This window comes from Hyla sarda, unplaced genomic scaffold (assembly GCF_029499605.1).
Source record: "Hyla sarda isolate aHylSar1 unplaced genomic scaffold, aHylSar1.hap1 scaffold_1931, whole genome shotgun sequence".
Lineage (NCBI taxonomy): Eukaryota > Metazoa > Chordata > Amphibia > Anura > Hylidae > Hyla > Hyla sarda.
Window position 1 is genome coordinate 1 of NW_026608587.1, and position 24,628 is coordinate 24,628.

Below are 24,628 nucleotides of genomic sequence, written 5' to 3' on the forward strand. Positions count from 1 at the left end.
CCCCCTTACAGGGTTAAAAAGAAAGATTCCTACTTTCATTGCTACCTGCTTGCTGGCTAGCCAGTTAGCCAGCCCTGTGGGCCTTGCTGCTGCTGCAGCCAAAAAACAAAAGGTGGTGCTGCTGCTGCTTCTGCTGCTTCTGCTTCTGCTTGTGTCTGGCCGCTGTTGGAGCGTCCCGGCACAGGACTTCTGCTGCTGCTGACTAAATGGCCTCCTTAATTGGATCATTTGAGTAGCCAGCACACCTGTGCAGGTAGGGCATGACATGATAGGCAGCTGCCTTGATAGCGGGTGGGTGCTGAATGTTCCTAATTGACAAAATAAGATTAATGCTTATGAAGAAATATAAAATCTCATCCCTTCCCCAATATCGCGCCACACCCCTACCCCTTAATTCCCTGGTTGAACTTGATGGACATATGTCTTTTTTCGACCGTACTAACTATGTAACTATGTAACATAACATGGGGGGGGGGGGGGGGGTCTCCTGGCTGTTCACACAGGTGTGTCATTGCTGTACATTGACCATGCATTGCTTCTGTGGTATTGCAAAGGCAAAGACAAATGCTTCCAGCCATCCATTGCACTAATGGATTGGTCATCAGCTGGCTGTCTATGTCCCGCATCAATATAGACCAAAGTACAGAGGGTTAGGCTATGCTATTGTGCACCTACCTGATGCATCAGAAGGTGCGAGGCCCTTGCTAAATTCTGTGCACAGACTTTGAGATCTATACTTTAGACTGTATCTAAACCTGCTCCAACATGGACTGACATTCTGGCCTACTTTCAGCCGATGCGACTTGTCTGTCGCTGAACAGTCGCTTTTTATGTATTCAGCACCTATGTATAATGTTGTAAAAATGCTCTAGAAGCTAAAGTCGCAGAAATGTCACACATATTTGGCCTGCAACTTTCTGTGCGACAAATTCAGACAGGAAAAATCAGTATAAATCCTTAGAAAATTATCCCCCAGTGTCTCCATCTGCTGGCGGTATTGAATAAGCATTGCTGCACTGATGGGGTATGCATTAGACGAAAAAAAAGAAGAAAAAGAAGAATAATACGCCCAGAAAAGAGGCGAAAAGGAGAAAAACGTAAAAAAACGTGAAAAAAAAGCAAGAGGAAGAGAAGGGAAAAAAAGGTGGAAATGGGTTTAAAAGTGATTTCGGCGGAGAAATATATATATATATATATATATATATATATATATATATATATATATATATATACGCGCACACACACACATATATATAAACGTATTCTCCGTTGAGATATTGCAGCCGCTGCTGTGTCCAGGCCCAGGAGCCTTAGCACTGTGCTGTGATGTCACTCAATACCACTGACATCACTAGGTGTAAACAACATCTCTCCTTTGCTGTGTATGTGACTATGGAGCTGTTTGGTGATGTCGTCTATTATGGCCTTCATAGAAGCAACAGGAGATTGTTGCATCCATCTAGAACCCTCAGAACTACAGTGCTATGATGTCACTCACTTCCACAGGCCTTGCAGAGTGTAAACAACAACAACCCAGCTTTGTTGTGTATGTAACCATAGGGATTTGTGATGTCACCTAGAACCTTCACAGCAGCGACAGCTTTATGAGGAGCATCAGCACTGCTCTGCCTGAGCAGAACCATCACCGCCATAGGTTGTCAAATAACCCGGGTTTAACCCACACAGGTAAGTCCAATGGGGTGCAGGCATGTCCTCTATGCTTACAGCTTCCCGTGGGTGTTGGTTTGATACCGTTTGGGGACAGCCAAGGAGGCATCTGCAGGCAACAAAGGTAGGTGTGTGCTTGTGTGTGTGTTTCCTATGCAGATCCTAAGCCCAGTGTCACATGCAAGTAGGAGGAGTAAGAAGGGTTCCTGGCAAATCCGGGTTATGGATTGCATTTAAAAAGGCCCCGTGGGAGTGCAATGGGCCCCTGTCTTGCTGCTTAGCAATAATGGTATGGGTTTAGGTTCTGCTGTGTGTACTGGTGGTTGACTGCCCCCCAGCCCAGAGTGTGCATGGAAAATTGTCTGGCAGCCTCCCTGACAGCAAGCAGTGATAGTGCCCATGAAGGGCACCTTGTTGGGCCCGCCCCTTTCACGGTTATCGCTTCTCGGCCTTTTGGCTAAGATCAAGTGTAGTATCTGTTCTTATCAGTTTAATATCTGATACGTCCCCTATCTGGGGACCATATATTAAATGGATTTTTGAGAACGGGGGCCGATTTCGAAGCTTGCTTCCGTCGCCCTATGCATTGACCCGATATGGCAGTATCTTCGGGTACAGTGCACCACCCCCTTACAGGGTTAAAAAGAAAGATTCCTACTTTCATTGCTACCTGCTTGCTGGCTAGCCAGCTAGCCAGCCCTGTGGGCCTTGCTGCTGCTGCAGCCAAAAAACAAAAGGTGGTGCTGCTGCTGCTTCTGCTGCTTCTGCTTCTGCTTGTGTCTGGCCGCTGTTGGAGCGTCCAGGCACAGGACTTCTGCTGCTGCTGACTAAATGGCCTCCTTAATTGGATCATTTGAGTAGCCAGCACACCTGTGCAGGTAGGGCATGACATGATAGGCAGCTGCCTTGATAGCGGGTGGGTGCTGAATGTTCCTAATTGACAAAATAAGATTAATGCTTATGAAGAAATATAAAATCTCATCCCTTCCCCAATATCGCGCCACACCCCTACCCCTTAATTCCCTGGTTGAACTTGATGGACATATGTCTTTTTTCGACCGTACTAACTATGTAACTATGTAACATAACATGGGGGGGGGGGGGGTCTCCTGGCTGTTCACACAGGTGTGTCATTGCTGTACATTGACCATGCATTGCTTCTGTGGTATTGCAAAGGCAAAGACAAATGCTTCCAGCCATCCATTGCACTAATGGATTGGTCATCAGCTGGCTGTCTATGTCCCGCATCAATATAGACCAAAGTACAGAGGGTTAGGCTATGCTATTGTGCACCTACCTGATGCATCAGAAGGTGCGAGGCCCTTGCTAAATTCTGTGCACAGACTTTGAGATCTATACTTTAGACTGTATCTAAACCTGCTCCAACATGGACTGACATTCTGGCCTACTTTCAGCCGATGCGACTTGTCTGTCGCTGAACAGTCGCTTTTTATGTATTCAGCACCTATGTATAATGTTGTAAAAATGCTCTAGAAGCTAAAGTCGCAGAAATGTCACACATATTTGGCCTGCAACTTTCTGTGCGACAAATTCAGACAGGAAAAATCAGTATAAATCCTTAGAAAATTATCCCCCAGTGTCTCCATCTGCTGGCGGTATTGAATAAGCATTGCTGCACTGATGGGGTATGCATTAGACGAAAAAAAAGAAGAAAAAGAAGAATAATACGCCCAGAAAAGAGGCGAAAAGGAGAAAAACGTAAAAAAAGTGAAAAAAAAGTAAGAGGAAGAGAAGGGAAAAAAAGGTGGAAATGGGTTTAAAAGTGATTTCGGCGGAGAAATATATATATATATATATATATATATATATATATATACGCGCACACACACACATATATATAAACGTATTCTCCGTTGAGATATTGCAGCCGCTGCTGTGTCCAGGCCCAGGAGCCTTAGCACTGTGCTGTGATGTCACTCAATACCACTGACATCACTAGGTGTAAACAACATCTCTCCTTTGCTGTGTATGTGACTATGGAGCTGTTTGGTGATGTCGTCTATTATGGCCTTCATAGAAGCAACAGGAGATTGTTGCATCCATCTAGAACCCTCAGAACTACAGTGCTATGATGTCACTCACTTCCACAGGCCTTGCAGAGTGTAAACAACAACAACCCAGCTTTGTTGTGTATGTAACCATAGGGATTTGTGATGTCACCTAGAACCTTCACAGCAGCGACAGCTTTATGAGGAGCATCAGCACTGCTCTGCCTGAGCAGAACCATCACCGCCATAGGTTGTCAAATAACCCGGGTTTAACCCACACAGGTAAGTCCAATGGGGTGCAGGCATGTCCTCTATGCTTACAGCTTCCCGTGGGTGTTGGTTTGATACCGTTTGGGGACAGCCAAGGAGGCATCTGCAGGCAACAAAGGTAGGTGTGTGCTTGTGTGTGTGTTTCCTATGCAGATCCTAAGCCCAGTGTCACATGCAAGTAGGAGGAGTAAGAAGGGTTCCTGGCAAATCCGGGTTATGGATTGCATTTAAAAAGGCCCCGTGGGAGTGCAATGGGCCCCTGTCTTGCTGCTTAGCAATAATGGTATGGGTTTAGGTTCTGCTGTGTGTACTGGTGGTTGACTGCCCCCCAGCCCAGAGTGTGCATGGAAAATTGTCTGGCAGCCTCCCTGACAGCAAGCAGTGATAGTGCCCATGAAGGGCACCTTGTTGGGCCCGCCCCTTTCACGGTTATCGCTTCTCGGCCTTTTGGCTAAGATCAAGTGTAGTATCTGTTCTTATCAGTTTAATATCTGATACGTCCCCTATCTGGGGACCATATATTAAATGGATTTTTGAGAACGGGGGCCGATTTCGAAGCTTGCTTCCGTCGCCCTATGCATTGACCCGATATGGCAGTATCTTCGGGTACAGTGCACCACCCCCTTACAGGGTTAAAAAGAAAGATTCCTACTTTCATTGCTACCTGCTTGCTGGCTAGCCAGCTAGCCAGCCCTGTGGGCCTTGCTGCTGCTGCAGCCAAAAAACAAAAGGTGGTGCTGCTGCTGCTTCTGCTGCTTCTGCTTCTGCTTGTGTCTGGCCGCTGTTGGAGCGTCCAGGCACAGGACTTCTGCTGCTGCTGACTAAATGGCCTCCTTAATTGGATCATTTGAGTAGCCAGCACACCTGTGCAGGTAGGGCATGACATGATAGGCAGCTGCCTTGATAGCGGGTGGGTGCTGAATGTTCCTAATTGACAAAATAAGATTAATGCTTATGAAGAAATATAAAATCTCATCCCTTCCCCAATATCGCGCCACACCCCTACCCCTTAATTCCCTGGTTGAACTTGATGGACATATGTCTTTTTTCGACCGTACTAACTATGTAACTATGTAACATAACATGGGGGGGGGGGGGGGGTCTCCTGGCTGTTCACACAGGTGTGTCATTGCTGTACATTGACCATGCATTGCTTCTGTGGTATTGCAAAGGCAAAGACAAATGCTTCCAGCCATCCATTGCACTAATGGATTGGTCATCAGCTGGCTGTCTATGTCCCGCATCAATATAGACCAAAGTACAGAGGGTTAGGCTATGCTATTGTGCACCTACCTGATGCATCAGAAGGTGCGAGGCCCTTGCTAAATTCTGTGCACAGACTTTGAGATCTATACTTTAGACTGTATCTAAACCTGCTCCAACATGGACTGACATTCTGGCCTACTTTCAGCCGATGCGACTTGTCTGTCGCTGAACAGTCGCTTTTTATGTATTCAGCACCTATGTATAATGTTGTAAAAATGCTCTAGAAGCTAAAGTCGCAGTAATGTCACACATATTTGGCCTGCAACTTTCTGTGCGACAAATTCAGACAGGAAAAATCAGTATAAATCCTTAGAAAATTATCCCCCAGTGTCTCCATCTGCTGGCGGTATTGAATAAGCATTGCTGCACTGATGGGGTATGCATTAGACGAAAAAAAAGAAGAAAAAGAAGAATAATACGCCCAGAAAAGAGGCGAAAAGGAGAAAAACGTAAAAAAACGTGAAAAAAAAGTAAGAGGAAGAGAAGGGAAAAAAAGGTGGAAATGGGTTTAAAAGTGATTTCGGCGGAGAAATATATATATATATATATATATATATATATATATATACGCGCACACACACACATATATATAAACGTATTCTCCGTTGAGATATTGCAGCCGCTGCTGTGTCCAGGCCCAGGAGCCTTAGCACTGTGCTGTGATGTCACTCAATACCACTGACATCACTAGGTGTAAACAACATCTCTCCTTTGCTGTGTATGTGACTATGGAGCTGTTTGGTGATGTCGTTTATTATGGCCTTCATAGAAGCAACAGGAGATTGTTGCATCCATCTAGAACCCTCAGAACTACAGTGCTATGATGTCACTCACTTCCACAGGCCTTGCAGAGTGTAAACAACAACAACCCAGCTTTGTTGTGTATGTAACCATAGGGATTTGTGATGTCACCTACAACCTTCACAGCAGCGACAGCTTTATGAGGAGCATCAGCACTGCTCTGCCTGAGCAGAACCATCACCGCCATAGGTTGTCAAATAACCCGGGTTTAACCCACACAGGTAAGTCCAATGGGGTGCAGGCATGTCCTCTATGCTTACAGCTTCCCGTGGGTGTTGGTTTGATACCGTTTGGGGACAGCCAAGGAGGCATCTGCAGGCAACAAAGGTAGGTGTGTGCTTGTGTGTGTGTTTCCTATGCAGATCCTAAGCCCAGTGTCACATGCAAGTAGGAGGAGTAAGAAGGGTTCCTGGCAAATCCGGGTTATGGATTGCATTTAAAAAGACCCCGTGGGAGTGCAATGGGCCCCTGTCTTGCTGCTTAGCAATAATGGTATGGGTTTAGGTTCTGCTGTGTGTACTGGTGGTTGACTGCCCCCCAGCCCAGAGTGTGCATGGAAAATTGTCTGGCAGCCTCCCTGACAGCAAGCAGTGATAGTGCCCATGAAGGGCACCTTGTTGGGCCCGCCCCTTTCACGGTTATCGCTTCTCGGCCTTTTGGCTAAGATCAAGTGTAGTATCTGTTCTTATCAGTTTAATATCTGATACGTCCCCTATCTGGGGACCATATATTAAATGGATTTTTGAGAACGGGGGCCGATTTCGAAGCTTGCTTCCGTCGCCCTATGCATTGACCCGATATGGCAGTATCTTCGGGTACAGTGCACCACCCCCTTACAGGGTTAAAAAGAAAGATTCCTACTTTCATTGCTACCTGCTTGCTGGCTAGCCAGCTAGCCAGCCCTGTGGGCCTTGCTGCTGCTGCAGCCAAAAAACAAAAGGTGGTGCTGCTGCTGCTTCTGCTGCTTCTGCTTCTGCTTGTGTCTGGCCGCTGTTGGAGCGTCCAGGCACAGGACTTCTGCTGCTGCTGACTAAATGGCCTCCTTAATTGGATCATTTGAGTAGCCAGCACACCTGTGCAGGTAGGGCATGACATGATAGGCAGCTGCCTTGATAGCGGGTGGGTGCTGAATGTTCCTAATTGACAAAATAAGATTAATGCTTATGAAGAAATATAAAATCTCATCCCTTCCCCAATATCGCGCCACACCCCTACCCCTTAATTCCCTGGTTGAACTTGATGGACATATGTCTTTTTTCGACCGTACTAACTATGTTACTATGTAACATAACATGGGGGGGGGGGGGGGTCTCCTGGCTGTTCACACAGGTGTGTCATTGCTGTACATTGACCATGCATTGCTTCTGTGGTATTGCAAAGGCAAAGACAAATGCTTCCAGCCATCCATTGCACTAATGGATTGGTCATCAGCTGGCTGTCTATGTCCCGCATCAATATAGACCAAAGTACAGAGGGTTAGGCTATGCTATTGTGCACCTACCTGATGCATCAGAAGGTGCGAGGCCCTTGCTAAATTCTGTGCACAGACTTTGAGATCTATACTTTAGACTGTATCTAAACCTGCTCCAACATGGACTGACATTCTGGCCTACTTTCAGCCGATGCGACTTGTCTGTCGCTGAACAGTCGCTTTTTATGTATTCAGCACCTATGTATAATGTTGTAAAAATGCTCTAGAAGCTAAAGTCGCAGAAATGTCACACATATTTGGCCTGCAACTTTCTGTGCGACAAATTCAGACAGGAAAAATCAGTATAAATCCTTAGAAAATTATCCCCCAGTGTCTCCATCTGCTGGCGGTATTGAATAAGCATTGCTGCACTGATGGGGTATGCATTAGACGAAAAAAAAGAAGAAAAAGAAGAATAATACGCCCAGAAAAGAGGCGAAAAGGAGAAAAACGTAAAAAAACGTGAAAAAAAAGTAAGAGGAAGAGAAGGGAAAAAAAGGTGGAAATGGGTTTAAAAGTGATTTCGGCGGAGAAATATATATATATATATATATATATATATATATATATATATATGCGCACACACACACATATATATAAACGTATTCTCCGTTGAGATATTGCAGCCGCTGCTGTGTCCAGGCCCAGGAGCCTTAGCACTGTGCTGTGATGTCACTCAATACCACTGACATCACTAGGTGTAAACAACATCTCTCCTTTGCTGTGTATGTGACTATGGAGCTGTTTGGTGATGTCGTCTATTATGGCCTTCATAGAAGCAACAGGAGATTGTTGCATCCATCTAGAACCCTCAGAACTACAGTGCTATGATGTCACTCACTTCCACAGGCCTTGCAGAGTGTAAACAACAACAACCCAGCTTTGTTGTGTATGTAACCATAGGGATTTGTGATGTCACCTAGAACCTTCACAGCAGCGACAGCTTTATGAGGAGCATCAGCACTGCTCTGCCTGAGCAGAACCATCACCGCCATAGGTTGTCAAATAACCCGGGTTTAACCCACACAGGTAAGTCCAATGGGGTGCAGGCATGTCCTCTATGCTTACAGCTTCCCGTGGGTGTTGGTTTGATACCGTTTGGGGACAGCCAAGGAGGCATCTGCAGGCAACAAAGGTAGGTGTGTGCTTGTGTGTGTGTTTCCTATGCAGATCCTAAGCCCAGTGTCACATGCAAGTAGGAGGAGTAAGAAGGGTTCCTGGCAAATCCGGGTTATGGATTGCATTTAAAAAGGCCCCGTGGGAGTGCAATGGGCCCCTGTCTTGCTGCTTAGCAATAATGGTATGGGTTTAGGTTCTGCTGTGTGTACTGGTGGTTGACTGCCCCCCAGCCCAGAGTGTGCATGGAAAATTGTCTGGCAGCCTCCCTGACAGCAAGCAGTGATAGTTCCCATGAAGGGCACCTTGTTGGGCCCGCCCCTTTCACGGTTATCGCTTCTCGGCCTTTTGGCTAAGATCAAGTGTAGTATCTGTTCTTATCAGTTTAATATCTGATACGTCCCCTATCTGGGGACCATATATTAAATGGATTTTTGAGAACGGGGGCCGATTTCGAAGCTTGCTTCCGTCGCCCTATGCATTGACCCGATATGGCAGTATCTTCGGGTACAGTGCACCACCCCCTTACAGGGTTAAAAAGAAAGATTCCTACTTTCATTGCTACCTGCTTGCTGGCTAGCCAGCTAGCCAGCCCTGTGGGCCTTGCTGCTGCTGCAGCCAAAAAACAAAAGGTGGTGCTGCTGCTGCTTCTGCTGCTTCTGCTTCTGCTTGTGTCTGGCCGCTGTTGGAGCGTCCCGGCACAGGACTTCTGCTGCTGCTGACTAAATGGCCTCCTTAATTGGATCATTTGAGTAGCCAGCACACCTGTGCAGGTAGGGCATGACATGATAGGCAGCTGCCTTGATAGCGGGTGGGTGCTGAATGTTCCTAATTGACAAAATAAGATTAATGCTTATGAAGAAATATAAAATCTCATCCCTTCCCCAATATCGCGCCACACCCCTACCCCTTAATTCCCTGGTTGAACTTGATGGACATATGTCTTTTTTCGACCGTACTAACTATGTAACTATGTAACATAACATGGGGGGGGGGGGGGGGTCTCCTGGCTGTTCACACAGGTGTGTCATTGCTGTACATTGACCATGCATTGCTTCTGTGGTATTGCAAAGGCAAAGACAAATGCTTCCAACCATCCATTGCACTAATGGATTGGTCATCAGCTGGCTGTCTATGTCCCGCATCAATATAGACCAAAGTACAGAGGGTTAGGCTATGCTATTGTGCACCTACCTGATGCATCAGAAGGTGCGAGGCCCTTGCTAAATTCTGTGCACAGACTTTGAGATCTATACTTTAGACTGTATCTAAACCTGCTCCAACATGGACTGACATTCTGGCCTACTTTCAGCCGATGCGACTTGTCTGTCGCTGAACAGTCGCTTTTTATGTATTCAGCACCTATGTATAATGTTGTAAAAATGCTCTAGAAGCTAAAGTCGCAGAAATGTCACACATATTTGGCCTGCAACTTTCTGTGCGACAAATTCAGACAGGAAAAATCAGTATAAATCCTTAGAAAATTATCCCCCAGTGTCTCCATCTGCTGGCGGTATTGAATAAGCATTGCTGCACTGATGGGGTATGCATTAGACGAAAAAAAAGAAGAAAAAGAAGAATAATACGCCCAGAAAAGAGGCGAAAAGGAGAAAAACGTAAAAAAACGTGAAAAAAAAGCAAGAGGAAGAGAAGGGAAAAAAAGGTGGAAATGGGTTTAAAAGTGATTTCGGCGGAGAAATATATATATATATATATATATATATATATATATATATATATATATATACGCGCACACACACACATATATATAAACGTATTCTCCGTTGAGATATTGCAGCCGCTGCTGTGTCCAGGCCCAGGAGCCTTAGCACTGTGCTGTGATGTCACTCAATACCACTGACATCACTAGGTGTAAACAACATCTCTCCTTTGCTGTGTATGTGACTATGGAGCTGTTTGGTGATGTCGTCTATTATGGCCTTCATAGAAGCAACAGGAGATTGTTGCATCCATCTAGAACCCTCAGAACTACAGTGCTATGATGTCACTCACTTCCACAGGCCTTGCAGAGTGTAAACAACAACAACCCAGCTTTGTTGTGTATGTAACCATAGGGATTTGTGATGTCACCTAGAACCTTCACAGCAGCGACAGCTTTATGAGGAGCATCAGCACTGCTCTGCCTGAGCAGAACCATCACCGCCATAGGTTGTCAAATAACCCGGGTTTAACCCACACAGGTAAGTCCAATGGGGTGCAGGCATGTCCTCTATGCTTACAGCTTCCCGTGGGTGTTGGTTTGATACCGTTTGGGGACAGCCAAGGAGGCATCTGCAGGCAACAAAGGTAGGTGTGTGCTTGTGTGTGTGTTTCCTATGCAGATCCTAAGCCCAGTGTCACATGCAAGTAGGAGGAGTAAGAAGGGTTCCTGGCAAATCCGGGTTATGGATTGCATTTAAAAAGGCCCCGTGGGAGTGCAATGGGCCCCTGTCTTGCTGCTTAGCAATAATGGTATGGGTTTAGGTTCTGCTGTGTGTACTGGTGGTTGACTGCCCCCCAGCCCAGAGTGTGCATGGAAAATTGTCTGGCAGCCTCCCTGACAGCAAGCAGTGATAGTGCCCATGAAGGGCACCTTGTTGGGCCCGCCCCTTTCACGGTTATCGCTTCCAGGCCTTTTGGCTAAGATCAAGTGTAGTATCTGTTCTTATCAGTTTAATATCTGATACGTCCCCTATCTGGGGACCATATATTAAATGGATTTTTGAGAACGGGGGCCGATTTCGAAGCTTGCTTCCGTCGCCCTATGCATTGACCCGATATGGCAGTATCTTCGGGTACAGTGCACCACCCCCTTACAGGGTTAAAAAGAAAGATTCCTACTTTCATTGCTACCTGCTTGCTGGCTAGCCAGCTAGCCAGCCCTGTGGGCCTTGCTGCTGCTGCAGCCAAAAAACAAAAGGTGGTGCTGCTGCTGCTTCTGCTGCTTCTGCTTCTGCTTGTGTCTGGCCGCTGTTGGAGCGTCCAGGCACAGGACTTCTGCTGCTGCTGACTAAATGGCCTCCTTAATTGGATCATTTGAGTAGCCAGCACACCTGTGCAGGTAGGGCATGACATGATAGGCAGCTGCCTTGATAGCGGGTGGGTGCTGAATGTTCCTAATTGACAAAATAAGATTAATGCTTATGAAGAAATATAAAATCTCATCCCTTCCCCAATATCGCGCCACACCCCTACCCCTTAATTCCCTGGTTGAACTTGATGGACATATGTCTTTTTTCGACCGTACTAACTATGTAACTATGTAACATAACATGGGGGGGGGGGGGGGGGGGGTCTCCTGGCTGTTCACACAGGTGTGTCATTGCTGTACATTGACCATGCATTGCTTCTGTGGTATTGCAAAGGCAAAGACAAATGCTTCCAGCCATCCATTGCACTAATGGATTGGTCATCAGCTGGCTGTCTATGTCCCGCATCAATATAGACCAAAGTACAGAGGGTTAGGCTATGCTATTGTGCACCTACCTGATGCATCAGAAGGTGCGAGGCCCTTGCTAAATTCTGTGCACAGACTTTGAGATCTATACTTTAGACTGTATCTAAACCTGCTCCAACATGGACTGACATTCTGGCCTACTTTCAGCCGATGCGACTTGTCTGTCGCTGAACAGTCGCTTTTTATGTATTCAGCACCTATGTATAATGTTGTAAAAATGCTCTAGAAGCTAAAGTCGCAGAAATGTCACACATATTTGGCCTGCAACTTTCTGTGCGACAAATTCAGACAGGAAAAATCAGTATAAATCCTTAGAAAATTATCCCCCAGTGTCTCCATCTGCTGGCGGTATTGAATAAGCATTGCTGCACTGATGGGGTATGCATTAGACGAAAAAAAAGAAGAAAAAGAAGAATAATACGCCCAGAAAAGAGGCGAAAAGGAGAAAAACGTAAAAAAACGTGAAAAAAAAGTAAGAGGAAGAGAAGGGAAAAAAAGGTGGAAATGGGTTTAAAAGTGATTTCGGCGGAGAAATATATATATATATATATATATATATATATATATATATATATATATACGCGCACACACACACATATATATAAACGTATTCTCCGTTGAGATATTGCAGCCGCTGCTGTGTCCAGGCCCAGGAGCCTTAGCACTGTGCTGTGATGTCACTCAATACCACTGACATCACTAGGTGTAAACAACATCTCTCCTTTGCTGTGTATGTGACTATGGAGCTGTTTGGTGATGTCGTCTATTATGGCCTTCATAGAAGCAACAGGAGATTGTTGCATCCATCTAGAACCCTCAGAACTACAGTGCTATGATGTCACTCACTTCCACAGGCCTTGCAGAGTGTAAACAACAACAACCCAGCTTTGTTGTGTATGTAACCATAGGGATTTGTGATGTCACCTAGAACCTTCACAGCAGCGACAGCTTTATGAGGAGCATCAGCACTGCTCTGCCTGAGCAGAACCATCACCGCCATAGGTTGTCAAATAACCCGGGTTTAACCCACACAGGTAAGTCCAATGGGGTGCAGGCATGTCCTCTATGCTTACAGCTTCCCGTGGGTGTTGGTTTGATACCGTTTGGGGACAGCCAAGGAGGCATCTGCAGGCAACAAAGGTAGGTGTGTGCTTGTGTGTGTGTTTCCTATGCAGATCCTAAGCCCAGTGTCACATGCAAGTAGGAGGAGTAAGAAGGGTTCCTGGCAAATCCGGGTTATGGATTGCATTTAAAAAGGCCCCGTGGGAGTGCAATGGGCCCCTGTCTTGCTGCTTAGCAATAATGGTATGGGTTTAGGTTCTGCTGTGTGTACTGGTGGTTGACTGCCCCCCAGCCCAGAGTGTGCATGGAAAATTGTCTGGCAGCCTCCCTGACAGCAAGCAGTGATAGTGCCCATGAAGGGCACCTTGTTGGGCCCGCCCCTTTCACGGTTATCGCTTCTCGGCCTTTTGGCTAAGATCAAGTGTAGTATCTGTTCTTATCAGTTTTCATGCTGGTGGGGATGGGTGCTGCATGGAGGATGCAGGTGTACCAGGGCTTTCCGGGGCTGGTTCTGAGGAATCAGCTCGACGGCTGCCCCGATGTGACCTGTTCCCTCCGGGTCTCGCCATGAGGCTGAGAGGGTCTAGAGCCGAGGTACTTTTGTGCCTCGGGGAGTGGTGACCCCGAGGTGCCGAAACTCACTGGGAGAATAGACTCACTGGGTTGAAGCACGGGCACCATAATCTCTTCACCTTGTGGCACTCACCTCTTGATTCCCGGCCTTCTGGCTAGGATCAGAGAAATTTTTATAGATCCGGCCGGATGTCCGGGCAGTATATCTGCACACATTCACTTATTTATTTCTTTTTTGTCTCACTGTGTCACTTTTTGCGTGTTGTGTGTTCACAGGATTTGTCAGGATGCGGTAGCCCTTCTGGGTGTCCCTCCTGGCGGTCTAGGGGAGGTGTGTGTGGCCATTAGGTTCCGCACCTCCCTGCAAACACCCCGGGTACTCCTGCTTTGGCAGGGTACCTACCGTAATCGGCTCTGCGGGCAGATACCTTGGCTAACGCCAAGGGGGATGCCGGGAGCATTTGTGGTCCCCTAGTAGCTTCGGCGAAAAGGGACATCGAACCTGGAACCTCGCAGGTACCTTTTGGTCCGGAGGCGAAGGGTAAGGTTTGTTGGGGGGCCTCTCTCCTATCGGAGAAGGGCTTGCGATAGACCGCATCCTTTGTGCACGTTTTTTTAGTGTAACACGTTTGCACTTTTTCTTGCACTTTGGGTGAATCGAAAGCACGTTCCTCGGCTTTAAAAAAAAAAAAAAAAAAAAAAAAAAATCTGTTCTTATCAGTTTAATATCTGATACGTCCCCTATCTGGGGACCATATATTAAATGGATTTTTGAGAACGGGGGCCGATTTCGAAGCTTGCTTCCGTCGCCCTATGCATTGACCCGATATGGCAGTATCTTCGGGTACAGTGCACCACCCCCTTACAGGGTTAAAAAGAAAGATTCCTACTTTCATTGCTACCTGCTTGCTGGCTAGCCAGCTAGCCAGCCCTGTGGGCCTTGCTGCTGCTGCAGCCAAAAAACAAAAGGTGGTGCTGCTGCTGCTTCTGCTGCTTCTGCTTCTGCTTGTGTCTGGCCGCTGTTGGAGCGTCCAGGCACAGGACTTCTGCTGCTGCTGACTAAATGGCCTCCTTAATTGGATCATTTGAGTAGCCAGCACACCTGTGCAGGTAGGGCATGACATGATAGGCAGCTGCCTTGATAGCGGGTGGGTGCTGAATGTTCCTAATTGACAAAATAAGATTAATGCTTATGAAGAAATATAAAATCTCATCCCTTCCCCAATATCGCGCCACACCCCTACCCCTTAATTCCCTGGTTGAACTTGATGGACATATGTCTTTTTTCGACCGTACTATCTATGTAACTATGTAACATAACATGGGGGGGGGGGGGGGGGGTCTCCTGGCTGTTCACACAGGTGTGTCATTGCTGTACATTGACCATGCATTGCTTCTGTGGTATTGCAAAGGCAAAGACAAATGCTTCCAGCCATCCATTGCACTAATGGATTGGTCATCAGCTGGCTGTCTATGTCCCGCATCAATATAGACCAAAGTACAGAGGGTTAGGCTATGCTATTGTGCACCTACCTGATGCATCAGAAGGTGCGAGGCCCTTGCTAAATTCTGTGCACAGACTTTGAGATCTATACTTTAGACTGTATCTAAACCTGCTCCAACATGGACTGACATTCTGGCCTACTTTCAGCCGATGCGACTTGTCTGTCGCTGAACAGTCGCTTTTTATGTATTCAGCACCTATGTATAATGTTGTAAAAATGCTCTAGAAGCTAAAGTCGCAGAAATGTCACACATATTTGGCCTGCAACTTTCTGTGCGACAAATTCAGACAGGAAAAATCAGTATAAATCCTTAGAAAATTATCCCCCAGTGTCTCCATCTGCTGGCGGTATTGAATAAGCATTGCTGCACTGATGGGGTATGCATTAGACGAAAAAAAAGAAGAAAAAGAAGAATAATACGCCCAGAAAAGAGGCGAAAAGGAGAAAAACGTAAAAAAACGTGAAAAAAAAGTAAGAGGAAGAGAAGGGAAAAAAAGGTGGAAATGGGTTTAAAAGTGATTTCGGCGGAGAAATATATATATATATATATATATATATATATATATATATATATATATACGCGCACACACACACATATATATAAACGTATTCTCCGTTGAGATATTGCAGCCGCTGCTGTGTCCAGGCCCAGGAGCCTTAGCACTGTGCTGTGATGTCACTCAATACCACTGACATCACTAGGTGTAAACAACATCTCTCCTTTGCTGTGTATGTGACTATGGAGCTGTTTGGTGATGTCGTCTATTATGGCCTTCATAGAAGCAACAGGAGATTGTTGCATCCATCTAGAACCCTCAGAACTACAGTGCTATGATGTCACTCACTTCCACAGGCCTTGCAGAGTGTAAACAACAACAACCCAGCTTTGTTGTGTATGTAACCATAGGGATTTGTGATGTCACCTAGAACCTTCACAGCAGCGACAGCTTTATGAGGAGCATCAGCACTGCTCTGCCTGAGCAGAACCATCACCGCCATAGGTTGTCAAATAACCCGGGTTTAACCCACACAGGTAAGTCCAATGGGGTGCAGGCATGTCCTCTATGCTTACAGCTTCCCGTGGGTGTTGGTTTGATACCGTTTGGGGACAGCCAAGGAGGCATCTGCAGGCAACAAAGGTAGGTGTGTGCTTGTGTGTGTGTTTCCTATGCAGATCCTAAGCCCAGTGTCACATGCAAGTAGGAGGAGTAAGAAGGGTTCCTGGCAAATCCGGGTTATGGATTGCATTTAAAAAGGCCCCGTGGGAGTGCAATGGGCCCCTGTCTTGCTGCTTAGCAATAATGGTATGGGTTTAGGTTCTGCTGTGTGTACTGGTGGTTGACTGCCCCCCAGCCCAGAGTGTGCATGGAAAATTGTCTGGCAGCCTCCCTGACAGCAAGCAGTGATAGTGCCCATGAAGGGCACCTTGTTGGGCCCGCCCCTTTCACGGTTATCGCTTCTCGGCCTTTTGGCTAAGATCAAGTGTAGTATCTGTTCTTATCAGTTTAATATCTGATACGTCCCCTATCTGGGGACCATATATTAAATGGATTTTTGAGAACGGGGGCCGATTTCGAAGCTTGCTTCCGTCGCCCTATGCATTGACCCGATATGGCAGTATCTTCGGGTACAGTGCACCACCCCCTTACAGGGTTAAAAAGAAAGATTCCTACTTTCATTGCTACCTGCTTGCTGGCTAGCCAGCTAGCCAGCCCTGTGGGCCTTGCTGCTGCTGCAGCCAAAAAACAAAAGGTGGTGCTGCTGCTGCTTCTGCTGCTTCTGCTTCTGCTTGTGTCTGGCCGCTGTTGGAGCGTCCAGGCACAGGACTTCTGCTGCTGCTGACTAAATGGCCTCCTTAATTGGATCATTTGAGTAGCCAGCACACCTGTGCAGGTAGGGCATGACATGATAGGCAGCTGCCTTGATAGCGGGTGGGTGCTGAATGTTCCTAATTGACAAAATAAGATTAATGCTTATGAAGAAATATAAAATCTCATCCCTTCCCCAATATCGCGCCACACCCCTACCCCTTAATTCCCTGGTTGAACTTGATGGACATATGTCTTTTTTCGACCGTACTATCTATGTAACTATGTAACATAACATGGGGGGGGGGGGGGGTCTCCTGGCTGTTCACACAGGTGTGTCATTGCTGTACATTGACCATGCATTGCTTCTGTGGTATTGCAAAGGCAAAGACAAATGCTTCCAGCCATCCATTGCACTAATGGATTGGTCATCAGCTGGCTGTCTATGTCCCGCATCAATATAGACCAAAGTACAGAGGGTTAGGCTATGCTATTGTGCACCTACCTGATGCATCAGAAGGTGCGAGGCCCTTGCTAAATTCTGTGCACAGACTTTGAGATCTATACTTTAGACTGTATCTAAACCTGCTCCAACATGGACTGACATTCTGGCCTACTTTCAGCCGATGCGACTTGTCTGTCGCTGAACAGTCGCTTTTTATGTATTCAGCACCTATGTATAATGTTGTAAAAATGCTCTAGAAGCTAAAGTCGCAGAAATGTCACACATATTTGGCCTGCAACTTTCTGTGCGACAAATTCAGACAGGAAAAATCAGTATAAATCCTTAGAAAATTATCCCCCAGTGTCTCCATCTGCTGGCGGTATTGAATAAGCATTGCTGCACTGATGGGGTATGCATTAGACGAAAAAAAAGAAGAAAAAGAAGAATAATACGCCCAGAAAAGAGGCGAAAAGGAGAAAAACGTAAAAAAACGTGAAAAAAAAGTAAGAGGAAGAGAAGGGAAAAAAAGGTGGAAATGGGTTTAAAAGTGATTTCGGCGGAGAAATATATATATATATATATATATATATATATATATATATATACGCGCACACACACACATATATATAAACGTATTCTCCGTTGAGATATTGCAGCCGCTGCTGTGTCCAGGCCCAGGAGCCTTAGCACTGTGCTGTGATGTCACTCAATACCACTGACATCACTAGGTGTAAACAACATCTCTCCTTTGCTGTGTATGTGACTATGGAGCTGTTTGGTGATGTCGTCTATTATGGCCTTCATAGAAGCAACAGGAGATTGTTGCATCCATCTAGAACCCTCAGAACTACAGTGCTATGATGTCACTCACTTCCACAGGCCTTGCAGAGTGTAAACAACAACAACCCAGCTTTGTTGTGTATGTAACCATAGGGATTTGTGATGTCACCTAGAACCTTCACAGCAGCGACAGCTTTATGAGGAGCATCAGCACTGCTCTGCCTGAGCAGAACCATCACCTCCATAGGTTGTCAAATAACCCGGGTTTAACCCACACAGGTAAGTCCAATGGGGTGCAGGCATGTCCTCTATGCTTACAGCTTCCCGTGGGTGTTGGTTTGATACCGTTTGGGGACAGCCAAGGAGGCATCTGCAGGCAACAAAGGTAGGTGTGTGCTTGTGTGTGTGTTTCCTATGCAGATCCTAAGCCCAGTGTCACATGCAAGTAGGAGGAGTAAGAAGGGTTCCTGGCAAATCCGGGTTATGGATTGCATTTTAAAAGGCCCCGTGGGAGTGCAATGGGCCCCTGTCTTGCTGCTTAGCAATAATGGTATGGGTTTAGGTTCTGCTGTGTGTACTGGTGGTTGACTGCCCCCCAGCCCAGAGTGTGCATGGAAAATTGTCTGGCAGCCTCCCTGACAGCAAGCAGTGATAGTGCCCATGAAGGGCACCTTGTTGGGCCCGCCCCTTTCACGGTTATCGCTTCTCGGCCTTTTGGCTAAGATCAAGTGTAGTATCTGTTCTTATCAGTTTAATATCTGATACGTCCCCTATCTGGGGACCATATATTAAATGGATTTTTGAGAACGGGGGCCGATTTCGAAGCTTGCTTCCGTCGCCCTATGCATTGACCCGATATGGCAGTATCTTCGGGTACAGTGCACCACCCCCTTACAGGGTTAAAAAGAAAGATTCCTACTTTCATTGCTACCTGCTTGCTGGCTAGCCAGCTAGCCAGCCCTGTGGGCCTTGCTGCTGCTGCAGCCAAAAAACAAAAGGTGGTGCTGCTGCTGCTTCTGCTGCTTCTGCTTGTGTCTGGCCGCTGTTGGAGCGTCCAGGCACAGGACTTCTGCTGCTGCTGACTAAATGGCCTCCTTAATTGGATCATTTGAGTAGCCAGCACACCTGTGCAGGTAGGGCATGACATGATAGGCAGCTGCCTTGATAGCGGGTGGGTGCTGAATGTTCCTAATTGACAAAATAAGATTAATGCTTATGAAGAAATATAAAATCTCATCCCTTCCCCAATATCGCGCCACACCCCTACCCCTTAATTCCCTGGTTGAACTTGATGGACATATGTCTTTTTTCGACCATACTAACTATGTAACTATGTAACATAACATGGGGGGGGGAAGGGGGGGTCTCCTGGCTGTTCACACAGGTGTGTCATTGCTGTACATTGACCATGCATTGCTTCTGTGGTATTGCAAAGGCAAAGACAAATGCTTCCAGCCATCCATTGCACTAATGGATTGGTCATCAGCTGGCTGTCTATGTCCCGCATCAATATAGACCAAAGTACAGAGGGTTAGGCTATGCTATTGTGCACCTACCTGATGCATCAGAAGGTGCGAGGCCCTTGCTAAATTCTGTGCACAGACTTTGAGATCTATACTTTAGACTGTATCTAAACCTGCTCCAACATGGACTGACATTCTGGCCTACTTTCAGCCGATGCGACTTGTCTGTCGCTGAACAGTCGCTTTTTATGTATTCAGCACCTATGTATAATGTTGTAAAAATGCTCTAGAAGCTAAAGTCGCAGAAATGTCACACATATTTGGCCTGCAACTTTCTGTGCGACAAATTCAGACAGGAAAAATCAGTATAAATCCTTAGAAAATTATCCCCCAGTGTCTCCATCTGCTGGCGGTATTGAATAAGCATTGCTGCACTGATGGGGTATGCATTAGACGAAAAAAAAGAAGAAAAAGAAGAATAATACGCCCAGAAAATAGGCGAAAAGGAGAAAAACGTAAAAAAACGTGAAAAAAAAGTAAGAGGAAGAGAAGGGAAAAAGAGGTGGAAATGGGTTTAAAAGTGATTTCGGCGGAGAAATATATATATATATATATATATATATATATATATATATATATATATATATACGCGCACACACACACATATATAAAAAAGTATTCTCCGTTGAGATATTGCAGCCGCTGCTGTGTCCAGGCCCAGGAGCCTTAGCACTGTGCTGTGATGTCACTCAATACCACTGACATCACTAGGTGTAAACAACATCTCTCCTTTGCTGTGTATGTGACTATGGAGCTGTTTGGTGATGTCGTCTATTATGGCCTTCATAGAAGCAACAGGAGATTGTTGCATCCATCTAGAACCCTCAGAACTACAGTGCTATGATGTCACTCACTTCCACAGGCCTTGCAGAGTGTAAACAACAACAACCCAGCTTTGTTGTGTATGTAACCATAGGGATTTGTGATGTCACCTAGAACCTTCACAGCAGCGACAGCTTTATGAGGAGCATCAGCACTGCTCTGCCTGAGCAGAACCATCACCGCCATAGGTTGTCAAATAACCCGGGTTTAACCCACACAGGTAAGTCCAATGGGGTGCAGGCATGTCCTCTATGCTTACAGCTTCCCGTGGGTGTTGGTTTGATACCGTTTGGGGACAGCCAAGGAGGCATCTGCAGGCAACAAAGGTAGGTGTGTGCTTGTGTGTGTGTTTCCTATGCAGATCCTAAGCCCAGTGTCACATGCAAGTAGGAGGAGTAAGAAGGGTTCCTGGCAAATCCGGGTTATGGATTGCATTTAAAAAGGCCCCGTGGGAGTGCAATGGGCCCCTGTCTTGCTGCTTAGCAATAATGGTATGGGTTTAGGTTCTGCTGTGTGTACTGGTGGTTGACTGCCCCCCAGCCCAGAGTGTGCATGGAAAATTGTCTGGCAGCCTCCCTGACAGCAAGCAGTGATAGTGCCCATGAAGGGCACCTTGTTGGGCCCGCCCCTTTCACGGTTATCGCTTCTCGGCCTTTTGGCTAAGATCAAGTGTAGTATCTGTTCTTATCAGTTTAATATCTGATACGTCCCCTATCTGGGGACCATATATTAAATGGATTTTTGAGAACGGGGGCCGATTTCGAAGCTTGCTTCCGTCGCCCTATGCATTGACCCGATATGGCAGTATCTTCGGGTACAGTGCACCACCCCCTTACAGGGTTAAAAAGAAAGATTCCTACTTTCATTGCTACCTGCTTGCTGGCTAGCCAGCTAGCCAGCCCTGTGGGCCTTGCTGCTGCTGCAGCCAAAAAACAAAAGGTGGTGCTGCTGCTGCTTCTGCTGCTTCTGCTTCTGCTTGTGTCTGGCCGCTGTTGGAGCGTCCAGGCACAGGACTTCTGCTGCTGCTGACTAAATGGCCTCCTTAATTGGATCATTTGAGTAGCCAGCACACCTGTGCAGGTAGGGCATGACATGATAGGCAGCTGCCTTGATAGCGGGTGGGTGCTGAATGTTCCTAATTGACAAAATAAGATTAATGCTTATGAAGAAATATAAAATCTCATCCCTTCCCCAATATCGCGCCACACCCCTACCCCTTAATTCCCTGGTTGAACTTGATGGACATATGTCTTTTTTCGACCGTACTAACTATGTAACTATGTAACATAACATGGGGGGGGGGGGGGGGTCTCCTGGCTGTTCACACAGGTGTGTCATTGCTGTACATTGACCATGCATTGCTTCTGTGGTATTGCAAAGGCAAAGACAAATGCTTCCAGCCATCCATTGCACTAATGGATTGGTCATCAGCTGGCTGTCTATGTCCCGCATCAATATAGACCAAAGTACAGAGGGTTAGGCTATGCTATTGTGCACCTACCTGATGCATCAGAAGGTGCGAGGCCCTTGCTAAATTCTGTGCACAGACTTTGAGATCTATACTTTAGACTGTATCTAAACCTGCTCCAACATGGACTGACATTCTGGCCTACTTTCAGCCGATGCGACTTGTCTGTCGCTGAACAGTCGCTTTTTATGTATTCAGCACCTATGTATAATGTTGTAAAAATGCTCTAGAAGCTAAAGTCGCAGAAATGTCACACATATTTGGCCTGCAACTTTCTGTGCGACAAATTCAGACAGGAAAAATCAGTATAAATCCTTAGAAAATTATCCCCCAGTGTCTCCATCTGCTGGCGGTATTGAATAAGCATTGCTGCACTGATGGGGTATGCATTAGACGAAAAAAAAGAAGAAAAAGAAGAATAATACGCCCAGAAAAGAGGCGAAAAGGAGAAAAACGTAAAAAAACGTGAAAAAAAAGTAAGAGGAAGAGAAGGGAAAAAAAGGTGGAAATGGGTTTAAAAGTGATTTCGGCGGAGAAATATATATATATATATATATATATATATATATATATATATATATATATACGCGCACACACACACATATATATAAACGTATTCTCCGTTGAGATATTGCAGCCGCTGCTGTGTCCAGGCCCAGGAGCCTTAGCACTGTGCTGTGATGTCACTCAATACCACTGACATCACTAGGTGTAAACAACATCTCTCCTTTGCTGTGTATGTGACTATGGAGCTGTTTGGTGATGTCGTCTATTATGGCCTTCATAGAAGCAACAGGAGATTGTTGCATCCATCTAGAACCCTCAGAACTACAGTGCTATGATGTCACTCACTTCCACAGGCCTTGCAGAGTGTAAACAACAACAACCCAGCTTTGTTGTGTATGTAACCATAGGGATTTGTGATGTCACCTAGAACCTTCACAGCAGCGACAGCTTTATGAGGAGCATCAGCACTGCTCTGCCTGAGCAGAACCATCACCGCCATAGGTTGTCAAATAACCCGGGTTTAACCCACACAGGTAAGTCCAATGGGGTGCAGGCATGTCCTCTATGCTTACAGCTTCCCGTGGGTGTTGGTTTGATACCGTTTGGGGACAGCCAAGGAGGCATCTGCAGGCAACAAAGGTAGGTGTGTGCTTGTGTGTGTGTTTCCTATCCAGATCCTAAGCCCAGTGTCACATGCAAGTAGGAGGAGTAAGAAGGGTTCCTGGCAAATCCGGGTTATGGATTGCATTTAAAAAGGCCCCGTGGGAGTGCAATGGGCCCCTGTCTTGCTGCTTAGCAATAATGGTATGGGTTTAGGTTCTGCTGTGTGTACTGGTGGTTGACTGCCCCCCAGCCCAGAGTGTGCATGGAAAATTGTCTGGCAGCCTCCCTGACAGCAAGCAGTGATAGTGCCCATGAAGGGCACCTTGTTGGGCCCGCCCCTTTCACGGTTATCGCTTCTCGGCCTTTTGGCTAAGATCAAGTGTAGTATCTGTTCTTATCAGTTTAATATCTGATACGTCCCCTATCTGGGGACCATATATTAAATGGATTTTTGAGAACGGGGGCCGATTTCGAAGCTTGCTTCCGTCGCCCTATGCATTGACCCGATATGGCAGTATCTTCGGGTACAGTGCACCACCCCCTTACAGGGTTAAAAAGAAAGATTCCTACTTTCATTGCTACCTGCTTGCTGGCTAGCCAGCTAGCCAGCCCTGTGGGCCTTGCTGCTGCTGCAGCCAAAAAACAAAAGGTGGTGCTGCTGCTGCTTCTGCTGCTTCTGCTTCTGCTTGTGTCTGGCCGCTGTTGGAGCGTCCAGGCACAGGACTTCTGCTGCTGCTGACTAAATGGCCTCCTTAATTGGATCATTTGAGTAGCCAGCACACCTGTGCAGGTAGGGCATGACATGATAGGCAGCTGCCTTGATAGCGGGTGGGTGCTGAATGTTCCTAATTGACAAAATAAGATTAATGCTTATGAAGAAATATAAAATCTCATCCCTTCCCCAATATCGCGCCACACCCCTACCCCTTAATTCCCTGGTTGAACTTGATAGACATATGTCTTTTTTCGACCGTACTAACTATGTAACTATGTAACATAACATGGGGGGGTGGGGGGGGTCTCCTGGCTGTTCACACAGGTGTGTCATTGCTGTACATTGACCATGCATTGCTTCTGTGGTATTGCAAAGGCAAAGACAAATGCTTCCAGCCATCCATTGCACTAATGGATTGGTCATCAGCTGGCTGTCTATGTCCCGCATCAATATAGACCAAAGTACAGAGGGTTAGGCTATGCTATTGTGCACCTACCTGATGCATCAGAAGGTGCGAGGCCCTTGCTAAATTCTGTGCACAGACTTTGAGATCTATACTTTAGACTGTATCTAAACCTGCTCCAACATGGACTGACATTCTGGCCTACTTTCAGCCGATGCGACTTGTCTGTCGCTGAACAGTCGCTTTTTATGTATTCAGCACCTATGTATAATGTTGTAAAAATGCTCTAGAAGCTAAAGTCGCAGAAATGTCACACATATTTGGCCTGCAACTTTCTGTGCGACAAATTCAGACAG

General features: G+C 46.3%; 10 non-coding genes and 1 pseudogene across 10 annotated transcripts; all 11 read left to right on the plus strand.

Moving 5' to 3' along the window:
* The first annotated feature begins 2,105 nt into the window (after positions 1-2,105).
* LOC130316489 (U2 spliceosomal RNA) lies at positions 2,106-2,296 on the plus strand. Its single transcript, XR_008863805.1, has one exon. It is a non-coding gene; the product is annotated as a U2 spliceosomal RNA (small nuclear RNA).
* A 2,082-nt stretch (positions 2,297-4,378) lies between these two features.
* On the plus strand, positions 4,379-4,569 carry LOC130316501 (U2 spliceosomal RNA). The gene has a single exon (XR_008863816.1). It is a non-coding gene; the product is annotated as a U2 spliceosomal RNA (small nuclear RNA).
* A 2,085-nt stretch (positions 4,570-6,654) lies between these two features.
* On the plus strand, positions 6,655-6,845 carry LOC130316511 (U2 spliceosomal RNA). The gene has a single exon (XR_008863822.1). It is a non-coding gene; the product is annotated as a U2 spliceosomal RNA (small nuclear RNA).
* A 2,088-nt stretch (positions 6,846-8,933) lies between these two features.
* Positions 8,934-9,124, plus strand: LOC130316512 (U2 spliceosomal RNA). The gene has a single exon (XR_008863823.1). It is a non-coding gene; the product is annotated as a U2 spliceosomal RNA (small nuclear RNA).
* A 2,097-nt stretch (positions 9,125-11,221) lies between these two features.
* On the plus strand, positions 11,222-11,412 carry LOC130316504 (U2 spliceosomal RNA). Its single transcript, XR_008863819.1, has one exon. It is a non-coding gene; the product is annotated as a U2 spliceosomal RNA (small nuclear RNA).
* Positions 11,413-13,511: 2,099 nt separating this feature from the next.
* Positions 13,512-13,671, plus strand: LOC130316508 (U2 spliceosomal RNA; annotated as a pseudogene).
* Positions 13,672-14,364: 693 nt separating this feature from the next.
* On the plus strand, positions 14,365-14,553 carry LOC130316507 (U2 spliceosomal RNA). The gene has a single exon (XR_008863821.1). It is a non-coding gene; the product is annotated as a U2 spliceosomal RNA (small nuclear RNA).
* Positions 14,554-16,650: 2,097 nt separating this feature from the next.
* Positions 16,651-16,841, plus strand: LOC130316513 (U2 spliceosomal RNA). Its single transcript, XR_008863824.1, has one exon. It is a non-coding gene; the product is annotated as a U2 spliceosomal RNA (small nuclear RNA).
* A 2,088-nt stretch (positions 16,842-18,929) lies between these two features.
* LOC130316490 (U2 spliceosomal RNA) lies at positions 18,930-19,120 on the plus strand. The gene has a single exon (XR_008863806.1). It is a non-coding gene; the product is annotated as a U2 spliceosomal RNA (small nuclear RNA).
* A 2,095-nt stretch (positions 19,121-21,215) lies between these two features.
* On the plus strand, positions 21,216-21,406 carry LOC130316491 (U2 spliceosomal RNA). The gene has a single exon (XR_008863807.1). It is a non-coding gene; the product is annotated as a U2 spliceosomal RNA (small nuclear RNA).
* A 2,097-nt stretch (positions 21,407-23,503) lies between these two features.
* LOC130316492 (U2 spliceosomal RNA) lies at positions 23,504-23,694 on the plus strand. Its single transcript, XR_008863808.1, has one exon. It is a non-coding gene; the product is annotated as a U2 spliceosomal RNA (small nuclear RNA).
* The last annotated feature ends 934 nt before the right edge of the window (positions 23,695-24,628 follow it).